General features: G+C 42.3%; 1 protein-coding gene across 1 annotated transcript in view; it reads right to left on the bottom strand.

Annotated features, from left to right (window-relative positions):
• The window catches only part of KLHL32 (kelch like family member 32), a 243599-nt gene extending 227268 nt beyond the window's left edge, over window positions 1–16331 (bottom strand). Inside the window, exon 1 of the mRNA XM_062187625.1 lies at window positions 16162–16331. The gene's annotated coding sequence lies outside the window, so the exon portion shown is untranslated. The remainder of the gene's footprint in view (window positions 1–16161) is intronic.
• Between the last annotated feature and the right edge of the window lie 1962 nt (window positions 16332–18293).

Here is an 18293-nt window from a genome sequence, read left to right as displayed (position 1 = left end):
AGAAGTAGCAGCCAATAGGAGTACAACATGAGGTTTGGGACCTGAGCAGCTGAAGATGGAGAAGCTCTGGATGAGGCAGTTTGGAAGAAAAATAAGAATAAAAAACAAGTATAGGGAACTTTGCTAGGCTGTATGTGCCAACGTCACTTCACATAATTGTACTGACTTTCTGTTAAAGACCATTTTCCCCATAGGGTAGGTTTCCTTCCAATAATCCATGGAGGTATTTTAGAGAAATAAGTGTCAAGGAGAGATATTGAAATGTCTGTTTAAAACCGTGGTTCTTAGCCTTTTTTATCTTTAGTCGCTGAATAGCTCAATTTCTTATAACTTCTTAATTATACTGCTAATGACATTAGCTTTAATTTGCCTAGTAAGATTCTGCTTCTGGTCCAAGCTCACAAATAAAAAGTGCACTGACATCAAATGGCAGGCACTCATCTTCGACTAATTCTCTTAAAGGGACCAGATGAGCTGGGAAAAGGACTAATGAATGGATATATTAAAGAAATCCATCTCCATGACAGAGGTAAATTCAAGAAGCATCCCAAAGATGTACCAAAAGAGACTAATCTCTCTTGGGATTTAGTTCCTCTTGGGAGAAAGCTACAGTGAAGAGATCAAGGTAGAAAAGGTTTTATTCTTGTCTAGAGATCTAATATCATTTCATGATATGAAACACTGAGTCTCTGGTCTCTCACTCCTGAATTTGTATGAGTGCATTGGGTTCTCTCATTTATTCTGCACATTGTGGCCAGAGGAAGTTCTCTATGTAGTCACTGTCAGGAATACACACCTAGAAACACACATTAGAGTCAGCAGCTGCACTCAGAGCTACCACTGCCTACAACTTGGACAGATAACCAGAAGGATTATTTTGGCAGAATGGCCAAATGCTGACCACCTCCTGAGGCTACAGACCCCAAATTAACTGACAGTAAACACAGTTTCACAGTGAGTTTTTCTTCAGATAAAGACACAGAAACAGAGGTATAGACAGCAGAGAATGCTCATCTGCTGGTTCACTCCCCACGTGCCTGCAATGGCTGGGTGTAAGCTGCAAGCTGGAAACTCAGTTCAGGTCTCCCACATGAATGGCAGAGACTTAACTACTTAAGCCATCATCTGTTGCCTCCTCCAGTGCACAGTAGCAGGACACTGGAATCAGAAGTGGAAGTGGAACTTAAACCCAAGCACTCTGATTCAGCATGTAGGCAACCCAAGCAACATCTTAACCACCAGGCTTAACATCTGCCCAGCAAAATGAGTATTTTAAAGTTATAAGCAAGCAATAGCTCACTATGCATAACCTGGATCATTTCTGTAGTGGTCTAAAATTTATTTACATATTCTTTTTCTTCTTAGTTATGCACCAGAGCTTAACAATTGCCTATCTCCTCAAAATGCCCAATATTAAAAATGCAACTTTTACTCTTTATAAAAAATAAAGAACAAACTACAATTTGAGCATATCTGCTCCCCAAATCCTTCCTAAGTACATGTACTATTCTGTAGCAGTTCACTACTGGCCTGAAAACCAATGACTCATAAGATTTTTATCCATAGCAGAAATGCATTCTCCAGCTAGCTTATATAATTCCATATAATCACTAGCAATGCTCTAAATCTAAAAAGGTATAAAGTTAAAAGCATCTGATTTTATCTCATGAAGAAATATACATTTTTAAATCAATCTAATACTGTACAGACAATATAATGAGGACATTTGTAAGACTGCTTTCTACAGTAACACACCTGCTGAGCTGAACACAAATTTAAATAGAAAATCTGTTTCAGCGATGAAGATGTTAGTCACACAGCATGATTTCTATCCACACAGGGTATCTACTTAGTGGAGAACTGCCTGCATTGTTTAAATGTCCACTGAGACTCTGGAGAGCTGAGTGACCTCACAACTGATTTAACTTGCCGGTTTCTGTTGAGTGTTGATGATAAGAAAGCTGAGACTCAGATCCAGGTGGCACAGCTGGTCCTTGAAGACTGGAAATAAGACACAGAGTGTGAGCAGGCTCACAAATTAGAGTTATCATTAGAACCAGCCAAGAATAGGTTTTGTTTTGGTTTCTGTTTTTACTACAAGAAGGATCAACACCAAGGCAGATTCTAACACAGTATACATAGAGGATCTAGAGATCCACACCTTTAAAACAGCTCCAGGTCACACTGAGCAGCAGAATGGTTGCAAATGACCAGACTGCACTGATTTATAGAACAGTGGCACACACAGGAATCTCTTAAGCTACGTCCTAAAACGGCCACTCAAAATACGGAATAAAGGCTGGCGCCGCGGTTCACTAGGCTAATCCTCCGCCTTGCGGCGCCAGCACACCGGGTTCTAGTCCCGGTCGGGGCACCGATCCTGTCCCGGTTGCCCCTCTTCCAGGCCAGCTCTCTGCTGTGGCCAGGGAGTGCAGTGGAGGATGGCCCAAGCGCTTGGGCCCTGCACCCCATGGGAGACCAGGAGAAGCCCCTGGCTCCTGCCATCGGATCAGCGCGGTGCGCCGGCCGCAGCATGCTACCGCGGCGGCCATTGGAGGGTGAACCAACGGCAAAGGAAGAACTTTCTCTCTGTCTCTCTCTCTCACTGTCCACTCTGCCTGTTAAAAATTAAAAAATAAATAAAAATTTAAAAAATACGGAATAAAGTACTTTATTTCTTTTTTTAAAAAAAAAAGATTTATTTATTTGAAAGTCAGAGTTACACAGAGAGAGGAGAGGCAGAGACAGAGAGAAAGGTCTTCCATCCGATGGTTCATTCCCCAAATGGCTGCAACGGCCAGAGATGCGACGATCTGAAGCCAGGAGCCAGGAGCTTAATCCGGGTCTCCCATGTGGATGCAGGGGCCCAAGGACTTGGGCCATCTTCTACTGCTTTCTCAAGCCATAGCAGAGAGCTGGATGGGAAGTGGAGCAGCCAGGTCTCAAATCGGCACCCATATGGGAATGCCAGCACGTCAGGCCAGAGCGTTAACCCGCTGCGCAAAAGCACCGGCCCCAAAGTACCTTTATTTCAACAGGGCACTTTTCAAATATATCTGGTTTCATTCTCATGAGAACCAATATGAGAAAAGCAAGATACTTCACATTATTCTGATTCACAGTGGAGAAAGACCCAGAGTTCTGAAGTCAAGTTTACCCCAAGCCTCCATGCAGAGCAGAAACTTAAGGAATCTAACTCCACCTGCCCTTGCTTTCCCAATTCACTTCACTGTGCACACCTCAGCCTCAACTTCCGCCACAGGCACACCACCAGGGAGGCCTTTCAGTGCTACTCTGGGAGCCCAGCAACTATAGGTACAAGCTGCCTTAAGAAAGGGATCAACTCTGACATTACCCTTAGGAAGCCTCAAAGCTCCAACAAAAAGTTAGTTGGGGACATCTGATGATCAATACTGGCAGAGTACAAAACAGGAAGCAGAAGTTGACAACTCTGTGAGAGAAGGGGATCTGCCTTGTAACCCGACAGATGACACCAAGAATCACCAAAGAGAATTTCAGCAAAAAGTCAAGTCAAATGCTGTGTAGAAAGGCCTAAGGCTTGTACATGAGTTTCTCAAATAACTGATCAATTAGGCGCCCCAACTACAGGTGATATTAAACACCCCCAAGAAATGATAAACAGCTTTGACCTCAAGCTAAAGAAGATAAGCTGTGTCAAATTAAATCAGATTGTAAGTAATTAATGTTTTTGTAGAAGGAAAAACCAAAACCATGATTCCATGCTTCTTTAGGCTTTGAGTTCTCAAAAAGCCCAATCACCCTATCAGCTCAAGGACATCAAGCTGGGAAAGACTAGGGACTCTTAGTGAATCTTTTCAGAGCCCAAGGGTTATCTGATCATATCTACACTACTGCCTATCACAAGAACTGCTTTTTTTTTTTTTTTAAAGTCTCCTTTCAGGGAATGTCAAACAGAGTAGATGAGGAAGCAGGACTCAATACAAATAAATCTCTAATAGTCGGATATCTATCTCAATTATGAACCTAACTTTCCAAAATAATAACCATAGCTATCATTTGGGGAGTGGCTGAGAATAAATCAGTGTCTTCACATTTAGCGTAGGTTTTTTCTTAAGCAGTAAGATGTTGCAACCTTGCTTGTCTCTAAATATGAGGCAGACCAGCAAGTTGCCACCTTGGCTACCATATTTTTCATCCTTGAGTCTATACCTCCTATAACCAATGCCTACTACATAATCTTTTTTAAACTATTTTCTCTTCTGGAGTCATCAAGAAATAAAGGATTTTCGGCCATTGGTAAATAATGACAAATTTATCACTAGCAATTGCCTATGCCTTTCTTATCTTAGGTATATAAACTTAATAACCAAAACACACATGAATTATGAAGTTGCAACATTTTTTTAAAAACACTGAAATAGATACATGTATACATAAGTACCAGGTATAAACAGAGCACACTCAGCACCAGAAAGTCTTTTGTTTAAGGATACACTTTGTCATTCATTGTATGAGAAAAGTAGAACTTAGCTTGGTTTATGGATTTCTAAAGTTTACTCTCAGGTTAAGTTCCATTAAATGTTCTCTGCTTGGGCCAGCTGAGCCAGTGCTGGGGCATACCAGATAAAGTCACTGCCTGCAATGTCAGCATCCCATATGGGCACTGGTTCATGTCCAGGCTGCTCCACTTCCAATCCAACTCCTTGCTAATGGCCTAGGAAAAGCCGTGGAGGATGTGCTAGGGCCCCTGCTACCCACATGGGAGACCTGAAGCTCCTGGCTCCTGGCTTCAGCCTGGCCCAGTCCTGGTCATTGCAGCCATCTGGGGACTCAACCAATGGATGAAAGATCTTTCTCCTTATCTTTCTCTCTGTTACTTTTTCAAATAAATAAATACATCTTTTTTAAAAGATTACACATAATCTGTATATGGTATGGCTCTTAAAAGAGGATTATTTATATACTTCAAAAAATGTCCTTTGCCATCCCTACTACAGAATGCCCAGTGAGGTGGGCTCCGTGTAGTTCCCACTCATGTCTACAAGCCCAGAAGGTAGGGGTGACTTTCTAGAAAGCCAAGACACATTAACCTCATACACTCCAAGATCATCAGAGACTCACTTGAGATTTAAAATGCAAAAAAAAATTACTCTACCACTTTTGAGGACAAGCTGTTGCTGGGCAGAGGCAGGTAACGGGGAAGGCAGTGGTGCAAGGCAAAAAGTCAGATTAACTAGAAAGTACTCTTTGGGAAAAGAATAATCCTATCTGACTTGAAAGAGAATTTCAGGAGTTTTTTCTTTGAGTCTGGTGAGCTTTGGACCTTTTCATAAAATTTACATAATTGAGCATGACGGGAAACCCCTAGTTGTCTAGAACAATGTAGGCAACTAAAAATCGACCTTGCAGAAAGGCAAAGAGGTCTGTACCCACCAGATATTTGGTGATGCTATCATCAGTTTCACAAGGGACAAAAGGGAGAGCTCTATGCCTTTTTATAAGAGGGGACCCCTAAAGAGATACAATAATAGAACCCAGAGATTTGCCTGGACAAAGAGAACATGATCTTCCTTCCTTTACCCTGTGGCCAGGCTGGAGCTCTACCAGCTGCAGAAACGAGGGACAAGTGGCTTCCAGAGGAGAGAGCGACTATTAACCCAAGACATGGATCCCATATATTGGCAAAGCCCACCCATGCAGCACAGAGTGTCTCTCAAACCTCCAAAACACAAAGCCACTACCACCTCTCTAAGTCTGACAAACATTGGAATAAGATACTTTACCAGGCACATGAAATGTAAATGGATTCCACCATCATTTTGAGGATGGCAAAGGAAGGAATGAGCAAGCACTGAATTTTTACTATGTACCGTGAATTGTCTAGAGGGCTCTACGAATATCTCATCATCATGGAATAGCACTATGCTAGGGTTTGGGTGTGTCCCCTACGATTCATATCTGTTGGAAATTTAATCCCCAAAGTCACATTAATGGTATTTGGAGGTGGGGCCTTTGGGGGGGAATTAGGATTAAATAAGGTCATGAAGGTGAGATCTCTGTGACAGGATTAATGGCATTCTAGGAGAGATCCAGGCTGGTGAGCTTGCTTGGTTTCACTAGCTGATGCCTCTCTACCATGTTACCATGTAGCCAGCAGGCCCGCACTAGATTTTCCAGCTTGCAGAAAGAACCATGAGCTAAATAAGCCACTATTATTCATGAATTGCCCAGTCTGTAGTAGCACCAGAAAAGGGACTAAGACGCCCTATGATCAGGGAATAGAATTCTCATTCTACAGATGAGGAAAATGAGCCCTAGAGGGGACTCGATGCAGAACTGTAAATCACAGAACACAAAGTATAACAACATAGTATTCAAAGCCAGGCTCCTAGGCTCCTGTTCTTCTGGTTGTATCAGGCTACCTTGTACTTTCAATGATAGAACTAACAATCATAAATAATAAAGCTTCTAAGTAATGATTTTAAACGAGGTACCAGAACTTGTGTCACAAAAAACTTCAAAATGCCTCCTCCACTGCACTTATTGTCTATGCCATTAACAGCAAATACGTTCCCACTGAAGCAATCAGCCAGGACGAGATACTTATTCCCTCGATATTCTGTTTAGCAAACTGGTTGTACTGTCGGAGGTAGGAAAGGGGAGCACAGCCCTGCTTCTCAGTAACTGGAACTGGCTCATCTGGTATGGAAAGTCAAATACACTATGCCTCAAATAAATACATAGGGGAATGTTGTCAAGAGTCCATGGAAACTGCCAAAGATTTTCCTTTTTCATTTAAAAATCATCTTACCAGGTCTGTGATTTCAACCTTTCAAAAGAAAAAGCTGTTTCAGACAAATTTACAGCATTCAACGCTTTCTGCCATATGTAGAACTAATCTGACTCCAAGTCAAGTCTGCAAAACCGTTTTTTATACACAATTCTTTTAAAAATCTCACCAAAATGTATAATGCCATATGTCTAAATCAATGCATTAATGTACTGCCATATGCATATGAAGCAAGGCAAGAACAAAGAAAATGCCAAAGAAATTGAGCATTTCCTCCTGCTCAGCACCTCTTAGCTAAAGATCTTGGCAAGCAGGGTGAGGGCCTCATTAGAAACGCCATGACCAGGAAAACAATGAACAAGCTGAGTTCCATTACTATTTTCCAATAAAATGCTTTAGAAGAGTTTCTTTCTTTCTTTCTTTCTTTCTTTTTTTTTTTTTTTTTTTTTTGTGACAGGCAGAGTTAGACAGTGAGAGAGAGAGACAGAGAGAAAGGTCTTCCTTCCGTTGGTTCACCCTCCAAATGGCTGCTACGGCCAGCACACTGCGCCAATTCGAAGCCAGGTGCTTCCTCCTGGTCTCCCATGCGGGTGCAGGGCCCAAGCACTTGGGCCATCCTCCACTGCCCTCCCGGGCCACAGCAGAGAGCTGGACTGGAAGAGGAGTGACCAGGACAGAATCTGGCACCCCGACCGGAACTAGAACCCAGTGTGCCAGCGCCGCAGGCAGAGGATTAGCCTAGTGAGCCGCAGCACCGGCCTAGAAGAGTTTCTGAAGTTGCTCTGAAAATTGGAAGAAATTCTGAAATAATGAAAACCAGAGGAAACAGAGACAGAGCCAAGTCTATCTCCACCATCACCAAAAGCCCTGTTTAATATGAAAGAAGGCCTTTTATATCACTTTTTCATAATATTTTCCATTACTTGCCAAATACACCTGCAAAGGCAGATAATCATACTGGCTTGCACTGTTCTCGATTGGAATTAAAATCCCTTCCAATTTACAGTAAATTCATGTTATACCAAACATCCCCCATGCTAAACTCTAACTCTAACATTTTCTGTGTTATTTCATCCTGTTATCTTGTGTCCAACCTCCTACTGGCTAACTCTCCTAACCAATGGCTACAGATCTAGTATTTGAATCCAAGTCTAACTCTCACTCGCTTGTCACATTTCTTTGCTATCTCCATGCAGGTAACAAAAATATTGACCCAAGGATCCAGACAAGATCTTACTTCCAAGCAGGAACTCATCTGACAGGGAAAGGATCAACAGCAGAGTATATTTACCCATTACCAAAGCTCCCTCTGGCTCTGAGTACAGGTTCTCAGATGGTGAACAAATAGCTTACATGTCTCAGTATCTGCCCCAGATATGAGACTTATCAAAAATGTATCTCCTATTAAATTCTCAATTTGCAAGAGCTTCCTACCCTCTAAATTTATGACTCCACTAGAAGAAAATGAGTGCACCTTTTATTTCTAATTTGCCGGAATCTCTTCTCCTATTTATTTATATGAGAGATAGGCAGCTCTCTCACATCCCCTGGTTCACTTCTCAAATGTCCACAACATCTAGGGCTGGGCCAGCTGAGGCCATGAGCCAGGAACTGAAACCAAACCTCCCACCTGAGTGACAGGGATATAGGTACTTAAATCATTACCTGCTGCCTCTGAAGGTGTGCATTAGTAGGAAGTTGAAACTGAGAGAAGAGTGGGGACTCAAATCCAGGCACTCTGATATGGGCTGCAGGCACATTAAGTAGCAATTTTAGCCACTCAGTCTTTTCCCATTTTTAAAAAAATCTATGTATCTATTCATTACAATTAATGTAAAAATATATGTAAACCCTTCCTAGAGAAAATGGTATCCTGAGATGAAATTATGTGCCAGCCACTGGACATTAAAAATACAGACTGTAAAAACAAACAAACAAACAAGCAAAAAATACAGACTGCAATAGTGCATGGGTGACTCCACCTGGGGAACACGCTGCTGGGCTCACCCTTGCCACCTTGTCCAACATTTGAGGAGAATCAGTACTGCACTCTTGGGATTCTCTTCCACGTCCACAACTCCCCTCCAGGTCTCCTTCACCACTGTGTCCTCCTCTATCTCCTCCTACCCATCCCCAGTTCCCATTTCTCCATCCTGGAGATTATATTTCCTCCCTTCAGCCACAGTCCGCTCATTGATATTGGATACCACTAGCATCATCCTCCCAGCTCACATTTCCAACTGACTGTGGCAGAGTCACCATATTTCAATCGGTAAAAGGATCTTCATTTAATATAATCAGACCCAGACATAAAGTCCAGCACTAACTCCCCATCTACATAAGGATTAAACTGATCAACAATCAGAGTGTTTCTATGTCTTCCTGAGTCTGTGCTTCTATGGTCTCTCATATTTCTTTCATAGCAATTAATGTAGAACAGTCTTTAGATCTCAATCATGCACATGTCTATAAACTCCATTAGGTGAAAGGTAGAGAAGAAAGGATAAGCAAGACAGCAGCTGAGGTTTAAAGTTTTTTCTCATTGGTCCAGTATAACTTCACACAGTCTTGGATTCTTCATCTGTGAAATAGATATAAGATGCCCCTTACAGAGATGCTATGAAGACAATATGAAAAATAACTTGGACACAGTAGGAGCTCAACATGTGACACTACCAGAAACAGTATGTATGTTTTCTCTGAATCCTAAGAGTAGAAACGGTATGGCCACAGCCAGGCCTTTGTTATAACAGCACAGATTTAACACTTGCATAGCATTTTAGTAAGGGTGCAGCACATCTCCCTGAAATGAAAACTGAAATACTTTATATTAGAACAAGAGAACAATTACAAGTCACTGCTCAGACTGTTTTGCTTTTTCTTCTCTTCCAATAGTATATCTTCATGGATCCTCCAAAGAAATACCATAAACAAAATAACATTCCTTTTGACCATTTACTCCAGTGAAGCCACTTGCACTTCAGTAGGTTTAGCAGAGTTGTGGTAAAGTGGCAGCATTACACGATGCTTTTAAGAATTAAACAACATTTCCTTTTTTAAAATTTTTTTTATTTTTACATTTTTTCTAAGGTGAACAAATTTCATGTATTTCATATGTACAGATTTAAGAACATAATAATACTTCCACTCTACCCTCCCTCTTATCCATGCTCCCACCCCGCTTTCTTCCTTTCCAATTCCTTCATTTTTTATAATCATCTACACTCAGTCAATTCTATACCCATAAGAATAACTACACTAAGTAAAGAATTCAACAAATAGTAAGAAAAAAACACTGCTCCTCAACAGTAGAGACAAGAGCTATAAACAATTACCAAATATCAAAATGTCAAATTTTACTTATATACATTCTTTTTGGTACTCTATTAGTTACCACAGATCAAGGAAATATATGGTAGTTGTCTTTTTTGGGACTGGCTCATTTCACTAAGTATAATGGTTTCCAGTTGCATCCATTGTGTTGCAAAACACAGGGTTTCATTCTTTTTTATAGTAGAGTAGTATTTCATACTATATGTATACCACAATTTCCTTACCCAGTCATCAGTTGAAGGACACCTAGTTGATTCTATATCTTAGCTATTGTGAACTGAACTACATACAGTACAGTACAGATAAATCTTTCATAAACTTATTTTGTTTGGGTAAATTCCCAGGAGTGGGACTTCTGGATCATATGGCAGATCTAGTTTCAGCTTTCTGAGGTATCTCCATACTGTCTTCTATAATGGGTACACTAATGTACATTCCCACCAACAGTGGATTAAGGTACCTTTTTCTCCATATCCTCACCAGCATTTATGGTTTGTTGATTTCTATATGGAACCCATTCTAACTGGGGTGAGGTGAAACCTCATGGTGGTTTTGATCTGCATTTCCCTGATGGCTAGTGATCCCAAGCATTTTTCATGTATATGTTGACCGTTTGAGAACTTCTTTTGAAAAATGCCAATTTAAGTCCTTTGCCCATTTCTTAACTGGATTGTTTTGTTGTTGTTGAGTTTCCTGAGCTCTTTATAGATTCTAGATATTAATCTTTCATCAGCTGCATAGTTTGCAAATATTTCTCCCATTCTGTCAGTTGCCTCTTCACTTTGCTGAGTGTCTCTTTTGAAATGCAAAAGCTTCTTAGGTTGATGTAATTCATTTGCCAATTTTAGCTTTGATTTCCTGTGCTTCTGGGGTCTTTTCCAAGAAGTCTTTTCCTATGCCAATGTCTTACAGGGCTTCCCCAAAGTTCTCCTCTAGTATTTTGATGGTATCTGGTCATAGATTTAGATCCTTGATTCATTTTGAGTTGATTTTTGTATAAGGTGTAAGTTAAGGGTGTTGTTTCATATATTTGCACACAAAGTTCCAATTTTCCCAGCACCATTTGTTCAAGAGACTGTCTTTTCTCCAGCGATTGATTTTAGCTCCTTTGTCAAAAATTAGTTGGTTATAGATGCTGGGATTGATTTCTGGAGTTTCTGTTCCATTCCATTGTTCTACACATCAATTTTTTTCACTGGTACTAGGCTGTTTTGATTATAACTGCCATTAGAATGTCTTGAAATATGATATTGTAATGCCTCCAGCTTTGTGTTTGGGTGTTTAAGACTGTTTTAGCTGGGGCCAGTGCTGTGCCATAATGGATAAAGCAGCCTCCTGCAGTGCTCGCATCTCATATGGGCATCGGTTCGAGTCCCGGCTGCTCCACTTCAGATCCAGCTCTCTGTTGTGGCCTGGGAAAGCAGTACAAGATGGTCCAAGTCCTTGGGCCCTTGCACCCACATGAGAGACCTGGAAGAAGCTTCTGGCTCATGGCTTTGGATTGGCACAGCTCCAGCCATTGCAGCCATCTGAGGAGTGAACCAGCAGATAGAAGATCCCTCCCTCCCTCCCTCTCTCTCTCTCTCTCTCTCTCTCTCTCTGCCTCCCTTTCTCTCTACATATCTCTTTCAAGTAAATAAATAAATGTTTTTTTTAAAAAAAAGATTGCTTTAGCTACTCAGGGTTTCTTTTGTGTCCATATGAATTTTAGCATTCTTTTTCCTAGATCTGAGAAGAATGTCATTGGTATTTTGATTGGAATTGCATTGACTCTGTCAATTGCTTTCAGTACTATGGACTTTTGATATTAATTCTTCTAATCCATAAACATGGAAGATTTTTCCATTTTTGTGTGTCTTCTTCTATTTCTTCCTTTAATTTTGTAGTTTTCATCATAGAGATCTTTCACCTCCTTGGTTAAATTTATTCAAGGTAATTAAATTTTTGTGAAGCTATTGTGAATGGGACTGATCTTACACGTTCTTTTTCAGCCATGGCATTAAATGGCATTTTCTAAGCCAGGGTGTTGGGACTGAATGTCCCCTTGTGAGTTCCCATGTATTTATTTAACTTACTTCAGAAGCAGAGAGATGGTTACAGACAGGCAGTCAGAAAATGCTCCCATCAAGTGGTTCACTCTCCAAATGCCCTAAATGGCTAGTACTGCGCTGGGGCCAATGCCAGGAGCCAGAGCTCAATCCAGGTTTCCCACATGAGTGATAGGAACCAATTACTGAGCCATCCCTGCTGCATTCCAGTCTTTGAGGGGAAGCTGGAATTGGGAGTTAGAGCCAGGACTCAAACCCAGGCACTCCAATATGGGTGTCAGAATCTTAAACTTTAGCCAAATCCCTGCCATCTCGTTTATGTTTTTGTTCCTTTGGCATCCTGGCAGTGTTCTGGGATGGGTTTTAACTTAAATCCCTAATCAGTTTTTATTAAAAAGCTCACAAAGCTCTTTTTCTGACAATTTTTAAATTCTACCTCTGCCTACTACAGGTAGAATCATTCCTTGGGTTTGTTGGGGGGTTAGTTCCAGGAGCCCCTGCAGATACCAACATTTGCAGATGCTCATAATATACAGTATTTGTATATTATATATACAACCATCCTGTATACTTAAAATTATCTCTAGATTACTTTTTAAAAAAAAATTATTCATTTGAGAGGCAGAGTTACAGAGAAAGGGAGAGACACAGAGAGGTCTTCCAACCATTGGTTCACTCCTCAAATGACCACAATGGCTGGACCTGGGCCAATCTGATGCCAAGAGCCAGGAGCTTCCAGGTCTCCCAAGTGGGTGCAGGGGCCCAATCAGCTGGGCCACCCTCCACTGCTTTCTCAAGCCATCAGCAGTAAGCTGGATCAGAAGAGAACCAATGCCTATATGGGATGCAGGCGCCACAGGCAGAGAGGCCTAACCCACAGCACCAGCCCCTAGATTACTTGTAATACTAATACAGTGTAAATGCTGTGTAATAAAGCTGCTACAGTATATTGTTAGGGGACTAAAGATGAGAAAGTTAGCACATGTTCAGCACAGGTGAAATTTTTTTCTAATATTTTCAACCTGCATTTGGTTCATAGAACCTGTGAATACAAAGGGCAAACTGTACTCAAATAATTTTTTCTATACATTTTAGCTTCTTGCAAGGAAAAAGATTAAACCAGAACATATGAAGTTTTGAACCATAACAGCCATTATGGAAAACAGTGTGGAGTTTCTTCAAAAACTGAAATAGAAGAACCATTTGAGCCAGTAACCACCATGGGTATATATCCCAAGGAAAGGAAACGAGTGTGAGGGAACAGACACCTATACGCTGCAGCACTATTCACAATAGCCACGATACAGAACGAACCAAAGTGTACACTGACAGATGAGTAGATAAACAAAATGTGGTTCCATATACACAATGGAATACTACTCAAGCATAAAAAGAGTAAAATCCTGTCATCTGCAGCAGCATGGATGACCCTGGAGGACATTATAGTAAGTGAAATAAGTCAGGCCCAGGGACTATTACTGCATGTTCTCACTTATATGTGAAAGCTTCAAAAGTTGACCTCACAGAAGTAGAGAGTAGAATAGTGATGACCAGAGGCTGGAAAGGGCAGAAGGGAGGAAGGAATGGGAGAGACAACGGTTAATGGGTACAGAAGTGCAGTTGGATAGAGGAACACTTACAACATTCTATACCGCAGTGGAGTAACTGATGGAAATTAATTATATGTCTCAAAATAGCTAGTAGAGAGGATTTTGAATGTTCCTAACACACACACACAAAAATCATAAATACTTGAGGTGGTAGATATGCCAATTGCCCTCGTCTGATCAATACATGTATTGAAATATCACACTGTAAAATTATTGTTTCAAATAAAAATTTAAAATATTATTTAAAAGAGAAGCCTTGAACTATAAATCCTTTTGCTCCACAAGATTTAAAAGTTCTATTGTGGAGCACTTCATGCCTTTTCATTTTCTATGAGTTGTAGGAGAGACCTTGGAAACCTCAGAAACAAACTTGGACCTGTATTGAAGGACAGACAAAGCATTTACTAGAGATGCTAATTCTGAAATCAGAAAACTACTGATCACTCTTTTAATGATGGATATACTTGTTCACATCAGTATTTTATTAGAGAATCACAGCTTGGAATTGGGTGAGACCTCAGTCGTCATGGAGAGCACACTGACCAAACACAATCACATGTAGCTTAAATATTTTAAAGTGGCCCTTACAGAACTTCCCATGAAAAATGCAAAGCTTATGTTTTCCTTGAAAATCTGGCACAATTCAGAGCTTGGGCAGCAACAATCAACTCCAATAGAGAAGGCTGAACTTTTAATAGAGGTTTGCCTGTCCAGAGGCCACATTCCATGACCCTCCCTCTCACTTGTCTCCCATCAGGCCTGCTACGCTCCTTTATCCCACCTGTTGGATCCTTGCCCACACCTGAAATGCAAACACCTTAAAGAAAAAAAAAGGAGGGGAATAGAACCTGGACCCAGAAAGAGCTTCCCTATCCACTGGCTCCATGCTCTTCCACAGGTTTGTGTCTTAGACCCTGCAGCTTTAAATTGAAGGTAATTTCTAGACCTCACAAGATTGTTAGGAGGATTTTAAAAAGTGCATGGAAAGTGCTTTGTGAACCATAATGTAAAGTGTTGTCATCATTATATGTCTCCCAGCTTTCTGTGAGTTGGATAAATCCCCATGTCTACCTTAAATGTCATTCGACTTTCTTATTCCTTCCGTTATTACATTTTGTATGACATAGTTTAAAAATATAAATGATATTAATTTGATATATGTCCTTGCCTCATTCAACAACAGTAGAAAAGACGAACAAATAACAACAGAAAATAATATGAATTGTTGAAAGCTAGTAGTTCGTTACACGGTCATTTCTGTCTGTGGTGAAGGTATGAAATTGGTGCAAAGTGTAATTACTGGCTTGCTGATGCCTTCAAGCGCTAGTTTATAAGTTCACCCACAAGGCACCTAGAGCCTCAAAACAAAACTGACAGTCCAGGTATCAGGTGCTCCCGTGGAACTGAAACCCTGACCTCTTTCAAGAGTCTCATCTATGTTCCAGGAAAGGAGCCAGTCTATGAAAAAAAAAAATCTACAGTGTAACATGAGCTCTAAAACCTTAGACTCTGGAGTAGTAACCTATGGCACGTATTTTGTATCTATCAACAAATGAATATTGACATATCTCCCGAAAGACTTGAAAGAACACAGAATCTTTCCAGAAATAGGCAGAGGTGGGTGCAGAAAACTGCACTTAAATAATTATGCCATAGATATAGAAATGCTAGCAAAGATCTATGTCATGGATGCTATCTTGTTATGCTATGAATGTACACATATGTATTTCTGTTCTGGTCACTTTACAAGATATTATTCTGGTGTGGGGAATCACAAACCACTTTATGCTTTTAATGCTAAGGATGTCATGCCTAACTAGACATGGAAATCGAGAGGAAGAAGGGACTTCAATCATAATCAAGTCAAGTCTTGATATCACCAAAATGGGAGTAATTTATAATTCAAGACACAATCCATTGAACAAAATCATCTGACAAATCCTTTTAAAAGCCACATAGGGCAATTACGGCTTTTCCTGAAGTTTAATGAAACCTGCACACAGATGAACGAATGCCAAATTACTACAAAGTCCTCAGTGTACATTTTATTACAAAAAAAAAAAAATCAAACAAACAACAGCATCATTTAAGAAATCAGTTCTTTCAGTAGACGTCCCAAGGCTGATGTTTAAGCCAGTCTCCTTGGCAACCGAGGAACACTGTACATACCTGGGCCGGGGGTGAGGGGAGGAAGGGGGAGCAACTCTGGGGTTAGTAGCAGAAGTAACCAGAGTAGTAACTGCTCCCTCTAGACGACGCTGCTTGAGGCTGCCTACCCCTGAAATTTCAACTCCGGGTCTCGCCCCCCCACCCCGGGAGCACCAGCAGCCTCCCACCCTCTCCCCTGGGGCTGCAGACACCAAACCCGGACAGGTTACAACGAGAGAGACTGGCTTACCCGCTAGGGTGAGCGACCTGCTGGGTTATGTACCGGAGGCGGCAGCGCGGGCACCGGGCTCTCCCTGTTGCACAATGGCTCTGCTTGCTCCTCACGATGCTGAGGTTAAGGGAAACCGCAGTAGCTTCGCCCTGCCGGTTCAGGGATGCAGTAGTGGCGAGGGAGCGCGCGCGCCTGCGCGCCCCCGGACTCCCGGGCGGACACAGTGGTCCCTAGTAAATAGAAAGCAGCAGCCCGCGCGGCAGGTGGCTCGGCCGGCTCGCTTGGCCCCAGGCAGCCGGCTGCAGCCTCCAGACGCACCTTTAGGGCCCCCGGGGCGGGTTCGGACGCCCCGGCGGCTCCGCCCACTCCCGCCTCACGCGAGCCCGCGCGCAGCCCCCCGCCCCTTCCCTCTCCGCGGGTAGTCGGCGCGCGCGCTCCCCTCCCCGCTCCGCCCCCGCCCCCGCCGCTGGCGAGCCGCGCGCGTGCCCGCCCTCCCCGGAAGTCCCGCTCCTCCGCGCAGCCCCCCTTCCCTCCCGGGCACCTGCGCTGCCGGCCGGTGGGTCACGTGCACAGCCTGCAGCCGCAGCTGTCCGCCCTGCTGCGACGCTTGAGACCCTGGAGCCTCGCCCCCACTCTTTTTCCCGGTCTGGAGAGCAACCTGCGCAACCTGACGCAGTGTCCGGTGTGTTGCCCCAGGGCGCGCTGGCCCTCTGTCCTCCCTGACCCTGCCTACTTATAAAGTTGAAGGCGCCGCTGCTATTCCTAGCGACCCTTCTTCCGGTAATATGGTTATCGTCGAGGACGGATTCGCGGTAACTTTCAGAAGTGACAGAGGACCAACATGCCAGAAGTGGACAGAAGTCCTGAACCTGAGAAATGAAAGGATATGTTGTTACAGCTGATTGCAGGCAGACAAGGCCCAGCGCAACACCATTAAATTCCAGGGCTTGGCATGCTCTTGTGCACTTGTCGGCTCATTCACGTCGAACCTGTGTGAAACACTTAAGCAAAGCAATAATTGTTACAGGTGTTTCACCTTTGAATTGAAAACCTTAGTCCCATGTGGAATTATACCACCTGAATCAGCAGAACTTAATGTGAAATTGGAGTCAGCTGTATTTTGTAGAAGGCCTGGGTTTAACCTACTGCAAAGATAGAGTTTCACAGAATGTTAAATCGTCTCTTGCAGGTTTGTATCCTCCCACACACAATAGAAGAGAAACAGTGCCCTCATCTATTTTGAGGTGTCCTTAACATTCTCATTAGTCTCAAGTCAATGGTTTAGCAATTGTTTTCCTCTTTTAGACCCACAATCTGTTTGCTACCCCTAGGGCATGTCTGGCTGGCTTCCAGCTTGGATCCTGTGGTCTTGATAGTTGGAATTCAGGATGCTGAGTTCCAAAAGTACTGAAAGTCTTGGTCACCAAGACAGATAAAGAGGAAAGAAGGAAAAACAGCTGACTGAAAACATTAACTGCTGTGTCAATTTCTAGAATTTTTCTGGAGTAGTTTGATTCTTTTCATTCAGTGTGGCTTGATAACAGATCAAATTTGAAAGTACAATTTGAATCCCAGATACCAAAAAGGAGTGGTGCAAATCAATAAAAAACCTCTTTTAAGGTTCAAAAGTTGATTGTCATCGAAATTGCTGCACTGAGAATCTGAAACTCATCTGTATTGGTTGACCTGTTGGTTCAGAATAAATAAATACAATTAAACAGAGCGAAGAATATAACTATGTTTGTATGGAAATCTTCCCACCACCAGCTCATGGTGGGGAGTAATCCCTTGGCCTTAGCAGATGTCTGTCACATAGTAGATGCTCAATGAATACTGCTTACTGACATATGGATATTAAGAACTAATTAAGAAAATGTTTTTTAAATGATTAATTCAGAGAGGGCAAATTTTTCCTAAAAGATTCAAGTAGTTTCTTAAGAGTAGTGAGTTTGGAACTGGCACTGTGGTGCAGCGGGTTAAAGCCCTGGCCTGTGGCACTGGCATCTCATATAGGCACTGGTTGAAGTCCCAGCTGCTCCACTTCTGATCCAGCTCTCTGCTATGGCCTAGGAAAGCAGTGGAAGATGGCCCAAGTGCTTGGGCCTCTGCACCCATATGGGAGACCTGGAGGAAGCTCCTGGCTCCGGGGT

This window comes from Lepus europaeus, chromosome 3 (genome assembly GCF_033115175.1).
Source record: "Lepus europaeus isolate LE1 chromosome 3, mLepTim1.pri, whole genome shotgun sequence".
Lineage (NCBI taxonomy): Eukaryota > Metazoa > Chordata > Mammalia > Lagomorpha > Leporidae > Lepus > Lepus europaeus.
The sequence above is the reverse complement of the archived record's forward strand: the minus strand, read 5'-3'. Positions and strand labels throughout refer to the sequence as shown.